The sequence below is a fragment of the Balaenoptera ricei genome, chromosome 16, assembly GCF_028023285.1.
Source record: "Balaenoptera ricei isolate mBalRic1 chromosome 16, mBalRic1.hap2, whole genome shotgun sequence".
NCBI lineage: Eukaryota > Metazoa > Chordata > Mammalia > Artiodactyla > Balaenopteridae > Balaenoptera > Balaenoptera ricei.
Genome location: NC_082654.1, coordinates 64,026,415 through 64,042,848, shown reverse-complemented (window position 1 = coordinate 64,042,848; position 16,434 = coordinate 64,026,415). Strand labels below are relative to the sequence as shown.

The 16,434-nt window shown below is 53.0% G+C and overlaps 1 protein-coding gene across 6 annotated transcripts in view; it reads left to right on the top strand.

Moving 5' to 3' along the window:
• The first annotated feature begins 3,311 nt into the window (after positions 1-3,311).
• Positions 3,312-16,434, top strand: part of PALD1 (phosphatase domain containing paladin 1) — a 159,458-nt gene continuing 146,335 nt past the window's right edge. For 2 of the 6 annotated variants that reach the window (XR_009497991.1, XM_059900100.1), the window contains exon 1: positions 3,562-3,821. The gene's annotated coding sequence lies outside the window, so the exon portion shown is untranslated. Of the gene's footprint in view, positions 3,422-3,561; positions 3,822-3,926; positions 4,033-5,947; positions 6,048-16,434 lie in introns of those variants that run through there. The other 4 variants (XM_059900102.1, XM_059900101.1, XM_059900104.1 and 1 more) reach the window with 4 other exon arrangements.

Here is a 16,434-nt window from a genome sequence, read left to right as displayed (position 1 = left end):
AATTGCTGAGGTTAGATCCAGGCAAATTGGCCCTACTCAGAGCCCGTGTCTTTCAGCCCTGGACTGCACACAGCAAGGCCCGAACAAGCGAGGGCTGCTGGATCCTGGTGGTGGGGCGGTGGGCCTGGAGGGGCAGACAGCCAGAGCAGGACCCTGAGGCAGCTGGGGCAGGTGCGGACGGGTCTGTGTTGGGCCTCAGAGACCACCTGGCTCACAGGGAAGACTGCAGGCTCCAAGATGCCCACCATGGAGGGCCCACGTGGGTCCCAGTCTTGGCAATAACGTGGCCATGGGGAGTAGCGCCAGATTGGCTTCCTGCCCTGATGTTGTCTATTCCTCGGGCCCAGTGTCCCCCAGCCTGTGGTGGGCTTGGCGTGCAACGAGGAGCAGAGAAGAGCAGTAGAGCCTGTTTCTCATCTTTTGTCAAGTCTCATCTTTGTTGGTTTGAACCCAGCTCCTCTGCCTTCCGGCGAGTTGTTTCTACCTGTCAGGAAATAATTCTTGGCCTGAGCGTTCCCACGAGGGAACCGGGGGTTCGCACAGCTTATGTTTCTTCGCAGGGATTGAACTTGGGACTTGCTTGCCTGGGCAGAGGGGGCTGTGGATGGCCACTGGCAATTCTCATGGAAGCGTGAGTAATGGGGTGGTTCACTACCCTTTGCAGTAGCGGCTCGCCTGGTTTTGGATGGTGGTGGGTTAGTTTGTGTGTGTGCTACACATGCCCACATACACACACATGCTCACTCCTACAACCACACTCACACCCACTAGACACTCGCACAAACATGCACACTCTCATTCACATCTCTGTAAACATACATGAGCAACACGAGCATATATGTGTACATACACGTGTTCACACACGAGCACACAGTTGTACTGCAGGGCCACCCGCGGGGCCTGGCATTCTTTAGATGATAAGGTGGCGTCTCGGGTTCTTGTGCATCTGGGATGTGGGGTGGTGGCGGTAGTTCTGGTGGAGGTACTGGGTCAGTAGGGGTGGGTCCTGAGCCCTCTAGTTTCTGAGATCCTGTTCGGGGACCACTGATCCTTTCTCAGTGGACTTTTGGGCTTCTGCTCTGAGCTTACAGACGTCTTGGGGAGCTTCTGCGGCAGTTTGCGCTGAGAGAGTTGGCCCAATTGATTCTTCCGTTCTGCCTGGGGTTGGAGAGAGAGGGCAGAGTGCCGTCTTTGGGGTATACCTAGGGCTGCTGTGTCCCTTCCTTCGTCTCTTCCTCAACATTCAGTCCCCTTCCCCCTTCCAGGCCGCTGGGTCCGGTGGGGGGCAGGATCTGGTCCTGCAGGCTTTCTTGTGGTGGGGGGAACCCCCAGCATTTGCTGCTCTGAGCAAGGACTTGGCAGAACCTCAGGGGCTGGGGGTGGGCTGGTGAGGCCGGACGCTGTGATCTGGATGCCATCTGTACCCTGTTTCTGAGATACCTCTAAACCCCCAGCCCTCTACTTCTGGGGTCTACCAGCTGAGCCCCGAGGCTGTCTGTTGGAGCCAGAAGGGCAGTGATTCTGGTTCTTCCGGGGACATCTCTGCCCTGGGCTTTTCTGCTTGATTCAACAAGAACACCTACTGTGTGCATGGTGAACACGAATGAATGAATGAATGATCAATGTGCCAGACACTGTGCTGGGGACCAAAAGACAGGTCAGACACAGACGTTTGTCCTCCAGGAGCTCAGTCTAGAGAGGCAGCCAGACACAGATCCCAGGGAGGAAGAGTAGTGTGTGTGTGCATGTGTGTATGTGTGCATGTTTGTATATGTGTGTGCTCGAGCACAGTCTTAGTGCACATACACACCCCTACCTTAGTCCTGGCTGCAAGGGGGCATTATCCTGGATAATGCAGGACAATGAGGATGCATTATCAGCATCCTCAGTATGGCAGGGGCTTCAGTTGGGGAATCTGACACGGGGTGGGGTGGTTTATGAGGTTGTACAAAGAGGAGGAAGGAAGGGAGCAGTGCCCAAAGATGGTGCCTACAATGTGCCACATGCCACGCCAAGGCATCACATGCCCCAGCTTCCTGGCTTGTCAACACCTCTTTGAAGGAGGACAGACCATATTCTGGCTGAGGCACTTGAAGATCAGATAGGTTATGTCACAGACCACACAGGCAGTAAACTATGAGCCAACTTGAGCCTAGCTCTGCTGGTCTCTGAAGGTCAGGTCTGCTTCCCAAGGCCACTCCTGGGTCTTCTCCGCTCCTCTCCTCCTTGCACATCTTGGTTGTTACAGGAGGAGGCCTGGAGCTGAGGGCGAGTGTTCCCTGGGCCTCAGTTTTCTCATCCACTAAAAGAGGGATAATAAAAGTAGTTATCTCATAGAATCATCAAGTGAAGCTACTTGAGACCTGGGTGCTGGAGACTTGGTAAGAGCACCACAAATAACAACCATTCCGCTTGTCTTTATTTGTTCTTAGGGCTCCCATGGACTGCAGGGCCTGCCTGCCCCTCTCCTAGCCCAGCGCCTCTGGCCTGACTTTGGAGAGAGGTGAGGCCTGTGCTGCCTTCATCCTGGGGAAACTCGGACTTCACCGACTCCTGCTGCAGCCCTGATTGTGGGTGAGGCAGGTAGTGACAGGTGAGGAAGACCGATTTCCCCAGTGTGGAGCAGAGTGAAGGAAGAAGTGACTCACCAACCACGACAAAGCCCATCTCCCCCAGAGGAAACAGTGGCGAGAGAGCGAATGCCCTTGGGTGACTTTGGGGGCACGCGCCAGCGGAGGGCTGGCATGGGCTGCTGGGGCGTCGTCAGGGTGCGCCTGGCTGGGCTGGAGGCGGGGATAGGCCCCCCTGGGGGTGGGGATTGTAGGTATCACTGCAGGGAGCCATGGGGTGGGGGCAGAGGGACCCCTCCCCTTCCAAAGTTTCTGCCCCATTCTTCCCTTTTCGCCTCCGGGGACTGAGGGTGTCTAGGGCTTGGGAGAAGCCCACGACTGAGTGGACAGTCTGCTTTTTAAGGGCTCAACCGTTGACTCCTGTGGTGGCTGAGGTCCAGAGAGGGCAATCGCCTAGCTCAGGTTGCACAGCACAGCGAGGATTCTTCCGGTGCCCAGCTGCTTGTCTCGGTCCCGCCGAGGCTTGGCCTGGCTTTAAAAAGCAGAGAGCGGCGAGGGCCAGCCGATTTCCCGGGGAGCTGGAGTCTGGGAGGGGGTGTGGCGCCGAGAGCTTTTGCTTCTTTCTCCTGCCAGGGAGGCTGGATGTAGGGTTTGGGCTTCTTCCAGAACTAGCCGAACTAATGACAAGGGAAGAGGAGCTGGCTTCCCAGGCCATCTCCCCCGTCCCAAACTTTTCCTCCCAGGCGGAGGGTGGATGGGCGAAGGGAGGAAGCGGGGCGGGAAAGGTGGGGCCAGCCGTTCCTCCCCGCCAGGCTGCCGAGGCTCTGGAATGCCAATCTGGACGCTGCTTGGTGAGTGTGTCTTTAAATCCGAGACCCCCGCCCCCTTGGCGGCTGGGGCCGGGGCTAGGGCTGGCCGGGCGGCGGCGGGCTCGGTGATTGGCGGCCTGGCCGGATCCGCCCCTCGGCTTGGGGGTCGTGGGGCGCGGGGAGCGGAGCGGCGCGCTCGGTCTGGGGCGGGCAGCTCCCTTCGCCGGCGAGCGCGGGCTCCTTCTCTCGTGGCCTCGCCTCGTCGTGCCCGGCCTGCCAGCCTCCGGAACCGCCTCTGCCCACGGATGGGCTGGGGAAGTTGGGAGGAGCGAGCCGGAGCCCGCGCCGGGCGCGACCCGCCGCTGCCTGACTCGGCGCCCGCCGTTCGGGCGCAGCGCGCCAGCCGCAGGAGCGCGGATGTCCCGGAGCCGCGGGCTGGCAGGTACCGATGCGTCCGGACCCGGGCTGGCGAGGGAGGGCTGATTCAGGAGTTCTCTGGGCACTCCCGGGCCGGGGTTGCGCCGACCACCCACTTCCCATCCCCCAGGTCGCACGCCTCCCTGGGCTCCGCGGAGAAGAGAGGTCCTGGGCCCCCACCCAAACCCGCGCGGGATCGTTGCCTGGGAGAGAAGCGGAACCTCACATATTAAACAGTGAGGAGTTATTGAGTCCTTCTGTCTGTCCGGCTCTGGGCTACCGACTTCCTCGAGGAGATTTCCCTCGGACTGGGGTAGATGTGGGCTGGCGACACCTCCACTCGAAATGGCTAGGCCTGGGGCAAGGCCCAAGAGCTGGGCTTCCTGTGCAGCTGCGGCGAGGCAGGACGCTTCATGATCCACACTTGGGGTCCCTGGGCTCATCTTTAGGGGCTTGAGGCCCATGGCACCGGGAAGAGTCCAGAGAACCCAGTGGGTGCAAGCTTTGATGCTGGGCCCCATCTAGTCCTTTCCTTCTGTAGGCCTGGGACTCCGAGGGGAGCCCCCTTTTCATCTTCAGAGGTTTTTCCTGAAGGGGCAAGAGGCCTGGTCAGAAAGCAGAGTGCAGCGTGCGGGAGACTGTTGCCTTGGACTTTCGAAAGTGGCCAGGGTGGTTGGAACGTGTTCTTATCTCTTGGGGAGTCAGAAATGGAAGAAAAGCTCCCCGACTTCAGGAAGCTTCCCAGCTTCCCTACTCTCTAGACCAGAATTCCAGGCACCGACTCCTTGGCTTCCTGCAGAGCAACCTGGACCCGTGACTGAGCATTTCTTAAACGCCAGGGAGGGTGGGAGTGGTGGAAGGTGTTGGAGGGTTCTCCCCTTAGGTGGCTCAGCCCCACGGGGGGAGACAAGACATAAACACAAAGAAAGTTCGCTAATACAGGGTTTCCATCCCAGTTCCGGACTAATTATAATACTAGTGGAAATACCAAGAGCATACACATGATTAATTGCTGAGTGAGTGACAGGGTCTGCAGTTGCTAGGGGAGCTGGGATGCAGTTCTCAGGCAGCCGTGCAAATATGTTTAAAATGTTGTGCCTCCATACCCATCCTTTGTGATTACCGTGCTAGTGGTTAGGCCCTCTCACCACTTCCATGGATAGGGAGCAGCTGGAGTGTGCCCCAGCCCCACTCCCAGGTGTTTTTTGTTTTTATGTTTTCCTGCTGGTGGATTTCTGAAGAAGCACATTTGGTTTCTGGGGTCAGGCTGCCCATAGGACTCTCCCAGCCTCCCTATAGGACTCTCCCAGCCTCCCTGGGGCTCTTGAGGTTTAGGATCTAGATCCAGCCTTACAGGAGGAAGTCCTCTCTTCCTTTCGGAAGAGCCTCTGTCGCTGGGGGCTGGGGATGAGTTTGTCAGGCTGGAGGCCCTGAGCCAGACACTGTTTCCTGTGAGTGCAGACAGACAATCTTCCCCTCGCTGGCCATCCGGGGTTGGAGTTGGGGTGTTGGAGGTGGGCAGGCCTGGCAGGGCTGGCTTGAGGTGAGTGGTACCTGGGGCATCCTGACCTCACCTCTGAGGTTCTGCTTTGTCTAGGGCTCTGCCCTCTCCCGCATCATCCCTCGCAAGTTTCTGTTTTCTGGAACACTTTGCAGAGGTGGCAGTGTGCTTGTGCCTGTGGTCTTGGGAGCTGTTCTGGGGGTGGGAGTTGCTGAACTCACCCTTTAGCCCTTGGCCGGCACTGTGAGTACTTGGGTGAACACACCCACCTGCCTCCAAACAGGTGGCACACACAGGGTCACCCGGGCACAGGTGGGGAATGCTGGCATGGGAAGAGATGTGCGCGCGTGCTCAGGTTTATAACTGTGTGGGCAAGGGCTGTGAGGAACGGGATACAGATGGCACGAAGGCAATGGAGGTGGGCAAGCAACCCAAGGCACAGACACGTGCAGGGGCAGACAGTGTGAACACACAAGTGTGGACCACGCACAGGCCGCAGATACTCTATAGAGATGGACCTACGCTATCATGAAGATTTGGCTGATAGAAGTGGACAGACATATGGGTGGGCTCACGGAAGCACAGACAGGGATGTGAGCTGACATTCACCAACGCGAGACATGGAGCCACATGGACGTGCCTTGAATCCTGGGCAGACGTGGAGTTGGCTCTGGGCACCTGGGACACAGACCACACAGACAGTTATACCTGCTGAGTCTTCCGGCAGCGGAGGGCAGAACACAGTCGGAGGTAGGTACCAAGATATAGTATGAGGCAAGTGCTGCTCAGTTATCCCTGTGACTCTGTGTGGCAGCAGTGCCTGAAAGCTGACCTGTTTGGGGTGGAGGTGGTACAGGTGCTGTGTGGTGTGGCTTCATTTCTGGGTTCCCGCTTTGGAGTTTGAAGACCCCAAAGGGCTCAGTATCCTCTGTTTTACCCTGAGAGTTCTTTGACCTCCCTACTCCCTAAATTACAGGGCTGGGTGCATGCCTTAAACACCATCAGGGACTCCTTGAACTTTGAGGCTCATCTCCCCTGGGTCTCAAGAGCTTCCCGAAGTGAGGTCGTGTGGTCAGGGTAGGGGAGGTACCTGGCTGGGGACTCTCCTTCTGAGCCCAAGCCTGAGGGTTTTTGGCAGGGAAGGGACAATCCCTGGGGAAGAGAAAGAGTAGACATGCAGATGGGTCTTTGATGAGACCTTTGCTTTCTGGTATGGATGGACTGCCCCTCCCCCAAGCCCTTGGACAGGGAAGCCCCCCTGCCCCCAATCTGGCTATGGCTCAACCTGGAGATTGGGAGATACAGCTCGACACTAACTCACCGTGTTACCTGGGCAAGTTACTTAATGTCTTAACTAACTCTTTAATGTCTTAACTAAATCTTTAAAGTGAAACGCCTCATCTTTAAAATGGTGCCAGTAACCCCTCGCCCTTGGGGTGTGGTGAGGGTTAAATGTGAGATAATCAGTGGAAAATGTGTGGCCCAGGGTCTGGCATAGAGCGAGCACTGTCAGTGGGGCCTTGGTGACCAGCCTTCCCCTGTGGCCAGGACTCTCCAGAGCTGCTTCAGCAGCCAGGTGCCTGGCCCTGGGAAGGCTAGCAGGCCAGGCACCTCTGGGTTGAAAGATGGAGGGCTTTGTCCTCACCTCCTGCCCACCATTCGCTCCTTAGCCCTGTGGGACCTCTGCACGCCTGCACGCAGGGTGTATGAAGCTTGGGCCTGCCTCCTGCTGGGCCTCTGGGAGGGGAGCCAGTGGTTTGCTAAGAATAGCCCCAAATTATGGCTCTGCCTCCCAGCGGGCAGCCATGCATCTTCCCAGCCTGGGCCAGGGGACTTGCAGATGGGCCTTTTGTGTTTCCTGTAACTGGTACTCAGCACTGGGATGAGCTTGGGAGCAGCAGGCCGGATCTGGGAGGAGGCCCTGCTGTTCTTCCTAGGTGTTTGGCTGGGACCTGGGGACAGGGAAGGTCCGGGGAGAACTAGCCTTTAAAATCTCTGAGTTCCTCTTCCACTTAGAGCTTGTCCTGACAAGTGACCATCTTCCTACCCCTCAACAGACCTGTAGCGATTAAGAATACCGGGCCTGGAACCAGACCACTGTGGTCTGATTTTCGGCTTCCTCTCTTGCTAGCTGTATGGCATCAGACAACTCACTTAACCTCGCTGTGGTCTGATTTTCGGCTTCCTCTCTTGCTAGCTGTATGGCATCAGACAACTCACTTAACCTCGCTGTGCCTGATTCCCTTGTGTAACAGGATTAATAATAGTAACTCTCTTATAAGAATGTCACAAGGGTGAAAGGAGGTAGCACATGGAGAGCCCTTGGGGTAGTGTGTGGCTCATAGTAAGTGCTCAGTAAACATTAGGTGCTTCTGTTATCATGGTTCCAGTTAATCTCAGCAGAGGGAGAGACCTGTGAGGCCACAGAGGCCAGGCTGTTTGCACAGTGCCTCATGGTGGGAAGGCACCAGGATGGCTTCTTGGTTCCAATTCCTGGCCTTTCCTGCCCCCAGGTTCAGTATGAGGTGCAGGGGACCAAAGGTGAGTGAGACTCAGTCCCTGCCAGATGAGAGAGGCACATGTCTACCTTCTCCCACTGGTACCTTCCCGGGGCCTGTGCCAGCTGTGATTGGAGCCGGAGGGAGGGAAGGGCTTGCCTGGGGACAGGGTGGTGCTTCAGGTGGGCTTTGAAGGATGGCCAAGAGTTTGCAAGGATGAGAAAGGCTTCCCAAGCAGAATGAGCAGCCCATGCAGAGATGTGACAGCTTGGCGTGTTTAGGGAACATGAGCGGATCCACGGACCTGGGGTGGGACCCACGCTCAGCACTCCTGGACTGTCAGGAGAGACCTTTCTGCGTCCTGCTGTCCCTCCCACACTGGACTCAGAGGCAGCCCTGGTCTGCCTCTTAGGACATAAGCTAGAGGCCCCCCGGAATTCTGGCCTCCCACTTTCCTTTAAAGAATCACATTCACCGTACCCCCATTCTCCACGGGACCTCCAGCCCTTCCTGGGACCCCTCATTTTTGAGCTGGGGACTCCAGACTGCTCTCACCCCAGCATCAACATGTCTATTTTTGCTCTTAGCTGAGATGCCTATAGGTTAACAGGTCCCCTTCCTCAGGAATGAACTGAAGCCTTTGAAACCTCTCCTAAGGAGTGAATGTCTAATAGTAGAATTATAAGGTGTTTTATTTCCTGTAGCTGACATGTGGACTGGCTTTAGCTCTGAAGGGTGCCCCTGCTTGGGCTGGAGCTGGGGCACACTGATGAGGGAGAGACATGGGGCATCTGGGGTTACCTCCATGCCCATGGCAGGCAGTAGAGAGCATCTTGGAACTGGGTGTGCCGCTCCTGACCCTGCGGGCTCCCAGGGAGCAGGGCTTTCAGAAATTCCAGGAGGAGGGAGGGTGTGGTGCTGGGACAGCTGTGGGTGCACGGCTTGGCTTCCCTCCCTCGCCCATGAGAAACAGCCCCACTGCCAAGAGGCTGCGTCGGGGGCATGTCGGGGGGGTGGGGGGAGAGAAGTGAGTGCCCTCAGATGACCTTGGGCTTTGCCAGACACTGCATCCCGCTGAGCCCCAGGCCCTGCCTATCTGCAGGCGGTGTGTCTTCTGTCCTGGCCCTCCCCAGAGTGGAGGACCGGGACACTGGGCGTTTTTGAAGATTCTGTTTAGAAAGCACAGAGGGGAACTTCTCCCCTTTTCCTTTTCCTTTTCCTGGAACTGCAGACCCCAGGAAGGACTTAACCCCTCTCCTGCCAGTCACAAAGTGGCTGGTGGACGTGTCCACTTTGACTGCTGCCCTCTAGTTACTGAGTCCTTCTCCAGGGTCCCTGACGTTGGTGCTGACCCCTCAACTCCCCAGGGCCCTGACTGGCAGGACCTAGAAGACCTCATCCACCCTGGATCTGAACGGAACCCTCCCTACCCACATCCTTGCTTTAGCCTTAGTTAGGCCACCCGCTTGGTGGTGCTCACTCCCTGCCCCCATGGCAGCCCTGTCTATTGATGGAGCTCACAGACTTTGGGAGTCTCCTGCAGGTGCTGCTGTGCTGGCTTGCTCCAAGGCCTGTCGGGAAGCTCTGGTTTTCAAATGCCCCAGAGCCAAGGGCCTCTCTGGAGATCGGGCCCCGGTGCCGCAGAGCCTTCTGGGGAAGTACAGAGCAGGTCTCTCTCTTCTACTGGGTGTAGATGCTCTGAACTGGGTCTGAGGCATAGGTGGATAAGCCTGGGACCAGCAGTTGACTGCTTCCTCTGAGCCCAGTTTTCTCATCTGCAAAATGGGCGTAATAAATTTTTATGTTTACTTAAAATTAAAAAAAAAAACTGAGACGAAATTCACTTGATGTAAAATTGACCATGTTGAAGTACACAGTCGAGTGGCATTGAGTACATTCGCAGTGTTGTGGGACCACCACTTCCATCAAGTTCCAAAACATTTTCATCACCCCAAAGGTAGACCCCTTTCTCATTAAGCACTGACTCCATTCCTTCTACCTCACTTAGAAAGGAAGTTTTATTGAGGTACACATACCATAACAGTCATCCAGCCTAGGGGGCAGCTGGCTGAGTGTTGGTGAAGGTCATGGGTGTGCAGCCCCACTCCAGTCGAGTGTGCGAACGCTTCCATCACCCAGAAGCTTTCCTGGGGCTCCCCTGCTGTCAGTAGCCACTCCCACGCCTGGTCCCAGGCCGCTTATCTCCTGTCACTCTGGTTTTGCTTTTTTCTAGATTTTCACATAAGTGGACTCAGGTAGATAATAGGTATTTTTTATTTCTGCCTATTCTACTAAGCGTAATGTTCTCGAGTCTCATCCACGTTGTCGTGTGTTCCGGGAGTGCCTTCCTTTTTCATCCCAATGTGTGCGGGGAGCATAGCTTGCTTACCGAGTTTCCAGTTGATGGATGTCTACCCTGCTTTTGAAAATGTTTTCAGTTAAAACAAAATTAAGTAGTTATCTTTATGAAGGATTCAGGTAGTAGCTTCATAGAGAGAGAGAGAGAGAGAGAGAGTAAAATCTGAAAGCCACTTCCCCCTCCTGACTTCCTCTCTTCCCCCGAGGTATCCCTCTCAGCAATTTGTGAATATCCCACCATCTTCTTTTCTGTGCCTCTGTGTGAGTTTGTGTAGTTTTGATTTGGGGATATAGATGGGATGGCACTTGGTCCATGGCTCTGGGGTCCGCTTCTTCACTTAGCCCTTGGTCTTGGGGGTGTTCCCAGCACAGCCATCTGAGTTCTTCGTGTTCCCTGGGAGCCAGCCCTGAGCTGAGGGCCCAGAGGTGGGGGCCTGGGCCAGTTGAACAGGTGTCCACTCTCTCCCCCTCCTCCGGCTCCGAGCTGGGGCTCAGTGAACCTTTGGGGAGGCATAAGAAGGCTTCCTGGAGGTGGTCAATTCCAAGAGGTTTGTGGAGGAGGGAGGCATTGGGACAAAAGGGGTCCGTCTGTCAGGGGTGGACGTGCACTCCTGCTGGTTTCACCAGCGCCTCCCACCCAGCAGCTGCCGGCAGGGGCTTCCTCTTCCTGTCTCTGTAAAGTGCCGCTGGAAGGAATAGGCCCAAGGAGAGGGAGATTTGCTGGGTCAACAGAAGATGGACCCTTGAGGCCTCCCTTCTTGTTGCCGTGGAGTTGCCCCTTGCTGAGGCTGGAGGCAAGCAGCGTGCTTGGATAGGGACCCTGTCCCGCGGGCAGGCTGTGCTGGGCGCGTGTGGGTGAAGGGTGAGGATGTCGGCTGCCTCCCCAGGATGGGGAGCTGCCTGTGCTCAGATGTGCCGGCTCCTGGCTCTGCCCCATCCCCAGCCAGCTGGGTCACTGAGGTGCGGAATCTTGACCGTCCTGCTTCTTTCCTTGACGCTGCCTCTGATGTGTACGTGAATCACATTCCCTGCGTACTTACTGACATTGGTTGTTTTCATTGTTTTTAAGTTTTTCCCAATTTAATAATTCAAATAGTGCCGTAATACTGTTGTATGAAGCGGATTCCAAGAGATAGGAATCCTGTGTTGCCGTGTCTGAGGGCAGCCAGCTGCTCACCCTGGGTGGGCTTGGCTTGTGACTTAGGGTTTCGTCTTAGCCTCTGTCTCCTGAGCCCTTGGGCACAGTATAGGCGGAGGAAGAGTAGAGTAGGCCTGGAAGGGAAGCCGTGAATAGGTGGGTTTGTTGATTTCCCTGTGATTTTTCCAGCTTAATGCAGCTCAAACCTGGGTAATAGGTCGACCTTCCCCCCCCCTTTTAAAAATAGCTTTATTGAGATTTAACTCACAAGCCATGCAGTTCAGTGATGTAAAGTATACAGTTCAATAGCCTTCAGTGTATTCAAAGAGTTGTACATCTGTCACTGCAGTCTAGTTTTACAACATTTTCATTAAACCAGAAAATTACCCTGTACTCATGAGTCATCACTCCCCACCCCACAAGTCTACTTTCTGTCTCTATAGATTTGCTTGTTCTGGACATTTCATATGAATGGAATCGTAAGTATGTGGTTTTTTTCTGGACTCCCTTTTAAAGGAAAAAAGAAGCCTCACCTGTTGATTGAAACTTTCTTATTAGAATATAACTTAAATGTACAAATATAAAACTCGGTGTAAGTGCCTCAGACTTACATAGTTTTTACATAAGTATAAAGCAAACATGAAATAAAGCCAGAATAAAACTAATAAAACCAGAAAGCCGGCCCATTTCAAATGAGCAATATTAATTTTTAAAAAAAAATAAATTTATATATTTATTTGTATTTATTTTTGGCTGTGTTGGGTCTTCGTTTCTGTGCCAGGGCTTTCTCCATTTGCGGAGAGCGGGGGCCACTCTTCATCGTGGTGCGCGGGCCTCTTACCGTCGCGGCCTCTCCCGTCGCGGAGCACAGGCTCCAGGCGCGCAGGCTCAGTAGTTGTGGCTCACGGGCTTAGTCGCTCTGCGACATGTGGGATCTTCCCAGACCAGGACTCGAACCCGTGTCCCCTGCATTGGCAGGCAGATTCTTAACCACTGCGCCACCAGGGAAGCCCAGCAATGTTAATTTAATTGGAAGGATGTGAACTGAAACGAAATTGCCATCGTTGGGTTGATAGCAGAGAGCTGGCCCCTTCTGTTTCCCCTGCTTCTGTCGCTTGTGCCTGCTGGGCTGGCTGGCTGGTTTGGGGTGATTCTGATTACAGTTGTCCCTCGGCAGCATCCTGGGCGGGGGGATTGGTTTCAGGACCCTCACGGATTCCAAAGTCAAGATGCTCAAGCTCCTTATATAAAATGGCACAGTATTTGCATATAACCTATACACATCCTCCCTTATCTTTTAAATCATCTCTAGATTACTTATGATACGTAGTATAATGTAAATGTTATGTTAATAGTTGTGAATACAATGTAAATGCTATGTAAATAGCTGCCAGCACACAGCAAATTCAAGTTTTGCTTTTTGGAACTTTCTGGAATTTTTTTTTTTTCAAATATTTTCAATCTGAGGTTGGTTGAATCCGAGGATTACAGAACCCAAAGATGTGGCTGGCCGGCTATACCCACATTTGAGCCTGAACTGCCGATGAGTAATCCCCAAATGGCTGTTTTAATAGTACACCACTTGATAACCTGGAAAGCTGGCTCATTTGATCAAAGATACGGGTGTAATAATGGCGTTATTGAAATCTGCATATAGTGGCTGATAAGCCCACTTCTCGTGGGAATCAGGAACTTGGCACAGAGATGGGCTTTGCTCAATTCACACGGATGTTCTCAACGTGAACACAGTCCTGACTGCTAAGAGATTGGGCCTTTGAACTGGGCATATCCAGGCTGCCATGGGCTATAGGGTGGCTCGATTCTCCACCCCACCCCCTTCTCTTATTTGAAGCACAACCTTTGTTTGTGTTGTGTGCAGTGATGTCATTTGGCCTTCACAAAGAAGGAACTGAATCATAAACACAGGAGCAGACCGAAGCCCCAAATTGCACAGCAGCACTTGCTTGTGAGATGGTCATTTGGATGACCCAGGGCATGCTCTCATTACTTTTAAAAATTTATTTATTTATTTATTTATTTATTTTTAATTTTTTTAAAATAATTTTTTTAATTAATAATTAATTAATTTATTTTTGGCTCTGTTGGGTCTTCGTTTCTGTGCGAGGGCTTTCTCCAGTTGCGCAAGCGGGGGCCACTCTTCATCGCGGTGCGCGGGCCTCTCACTATCGCGGCCTCTCTTGTTGCGGAGCACAGGCTCCAGACGCGCAGGCTCAGTAGTTGTGGCTCACGGGCCCAGTTGCTCCGCGGCATGTGGGATCTTCCCAGACCAGGGCTCGAACCCGTGTCCCCTGCATTGGCAGGCAGACTCTCAACCACTGCGCCACCAGGGAAGCCCTATTTTTTTTTTTTAATTTTTATTTTTTTAACATTTTTATTGGAGACTTTTTAAAAATTGAGGTGAAATTCATATAACATAAAATTTACTGTTTCAAAGTGTGCAATTCAGTGGTATTTAGCACATTCACAAAATTGTGCAACCATCACGTCAACCTAATTCCAAAACATTGAAAACATTTTTGTTTTATTGTGGTAAGAACACTTAACATGAGAACTACCCTCTTAACACATTTTTAAGTGTATGATATCTTATTTTTGACTATAAGGACAATGCTGTACCGCAGATCTCTAGAGCTGATTGACCTTGCTTAACTGAAACTTTGTGCCTGTTGATTAGTAACTCCCCATTTCTCCCTTCGCCCAGCCCCTGACAACCACCATTCCACTGTGAGTTTATGAATTTGACTATTTTAGATCCCTCATGTAAGTGGAATCACGCAGTATTTGTCTTTCTATGACTGGCTTATTTCACCTAGCATAATGTCCTCCAGGTTCGTCCATGTTGTCGCATACTGCAGAATTTCTTTCTTTTTAAAGACTGAATAATATTCCATTGTGTGTATGTACCACATTTTCTTTATCCATTCATCCATCAATGGACGTTTGGGTTGCTTCCACCTCTTGGCTGTTGTGTCTCGTGCTGTAGTGAACATGGGTATGCTAATACCTCTTTTGAGATCCTGATTTCAATTCTTTTGGATAAATACCCAGAAGTGGGATTGCTGGATCATCTGGAAGTTCTATTTTTAATTTTTAGGAACCTCTAAACCTGTGCAGTTTTCCACAGTGGCTGCACCATACTACATTCCCACCAACAGCGTGCAAGGGTTCCAATTTCTCCACATCCTTGCCAACACTTGTCTTTTGTTTTTTTATAATAGCCATCCTGACAGGTGTGAAGTGATATCTCATCGTGCTTTTTTTTTCCCCCTTATTTATTTATTTATTTATTTATTTTATTTGTTTTTGGCTGTGTTGGGTCTTCGTTTCTGTGCGAGGGCTCTCTCCATTTGCGGCAAGCGGGGGCCACTCTTCATCGCAGTGCGCGGGCCTCTCACTATTGCGGCCTCTCTTGCTGGGGAGCACAGGCTCCAGACGCGCAGGCTCAGTAGTTGTGGCACACGGGCTTAGTTGCTCCGCGGCATGTGGGATATTCCCAGACCAGGGCTCAAACCCGTGTCCCCTGCATTGGCAGGCGGATTCTCAACCACTGCGCCACCAGGGAAGCCCTCATTGTGCTTTTGATCTGCGTTTCCCTGATGATTAGTGATGTTCAGCATCCAAAACATACTCATCGCCCCAAAGGAAACTCTGTATCTACAAAGCAGTCACTCCAGATTCCCCCCTCTCCCCAGCCCCTGGCACCACTAATCTACACTCTTGTCTCTATGGATTTACCTATTTTGGGTATTTCATAGAAATGGAATCATACAATATGTGACTTTTTGTGTCTGGGCTTCTTTCACTTGGTGTAACGTTATCAAAGTTCAACTACATTGTAGTGTGTATCAGTGCTTCATTTCTTTTTGTAGCTGAATAATAATCCATTGTATGAATATACCACATTTTGTTTATCCATTTATCATTTGATGGACATTTGGATTGTTCCTACCTTTTGGCTGTTGTGACTAGAACATTCGTGTACCTGTTTTCAGTTCTCTTGGGTATGTACCTAGGAATGGAATCGCTAGGTCATATGATAATTCTATGTTTAACTTTTTGGGTTTGATAGTCTAGAATTAGGTAGTAGTGATGGTTGTACAACAATGTGAATGTATTAAATGCCACTGAATTGTATATTTTATAAGGGTGAATTTTATGGTTATGTGAATTAAATCCCCGCGGTGAGGGGGACAGGGGAGAGCTCACGGATCCCGAAGCAGACATCCTTGGAGTCTGGATTGAGTCATATTCTCAGCTCTGGGCAACCCAGAGTCCTCATCACCTCCTGGGATCCTGCGGACTTCCTGGGTGGTGAGGACACCGGGCTTCAGCCCCATGGTCCCTGTTCGGGGTGGTAGGTGGGAGCTGTCTGCCTCCCAGCCTTAGCTCACCCTGGCCCTTTCTGGCTTCTAAATGAGAGGTGCTCACTGTAGAACTCAGTGTCCTCAGTTTCCCCACCTGTGACGTGGGCCCATGAGCAGCCAGCCGTGGCCGTGGCCCAGGCTCTGTGGGCAGCAAGGCCTGTAGTGGGTCAGACGTGTGGCAGGTCAGACCTCCGACGCCACCTTCCCCTCTCTGGCTTTCGTATTGCTTTCCAGAGGGAGCCGCACAGGCCTCAGGGCCAGCTCCTCTTTCTTTTCAGGTCTCCAGGGCCTGCTGCTTCCTTCTGAGATTGCAGTGGGATGACCATGGCCGCCCTGTCTGTCTGCTCAGCCCTCACTGCACATTGCTTCCCCCTTTGTCCCATCTCAGTGAGTGGCAGCCCCATCCCTTTAGTTGTTCAGGCCGAACCTGAAGTCGTCCGTGGTTCCTCTGTGTCTCTCACACCTCAGAAACGTGTCAGCAAGTCCTCTTGGCTTACCGTCAAAATGGGTCCAGGACGAGCCATGCTGCGGGCCCAAGCCGCTAGCATCACTTGCGCGGTTGCGGAAGACTCCTAACAGGCTGTTGGCTTCCGTGCTCGGCCCACGACGGCCTCTTCTAGCACAGCAGCAGGGTGACCTTGTTGGAATGTAAAAGTCAGCTCAGGGCACTTCTCTGGCCCAAGCCCCCGCCACGTAGTTCCTCATTTACCTACAGTGAAGGCCAGTGTCCTTACTGTGGCCTCCATCTAGTACCTACA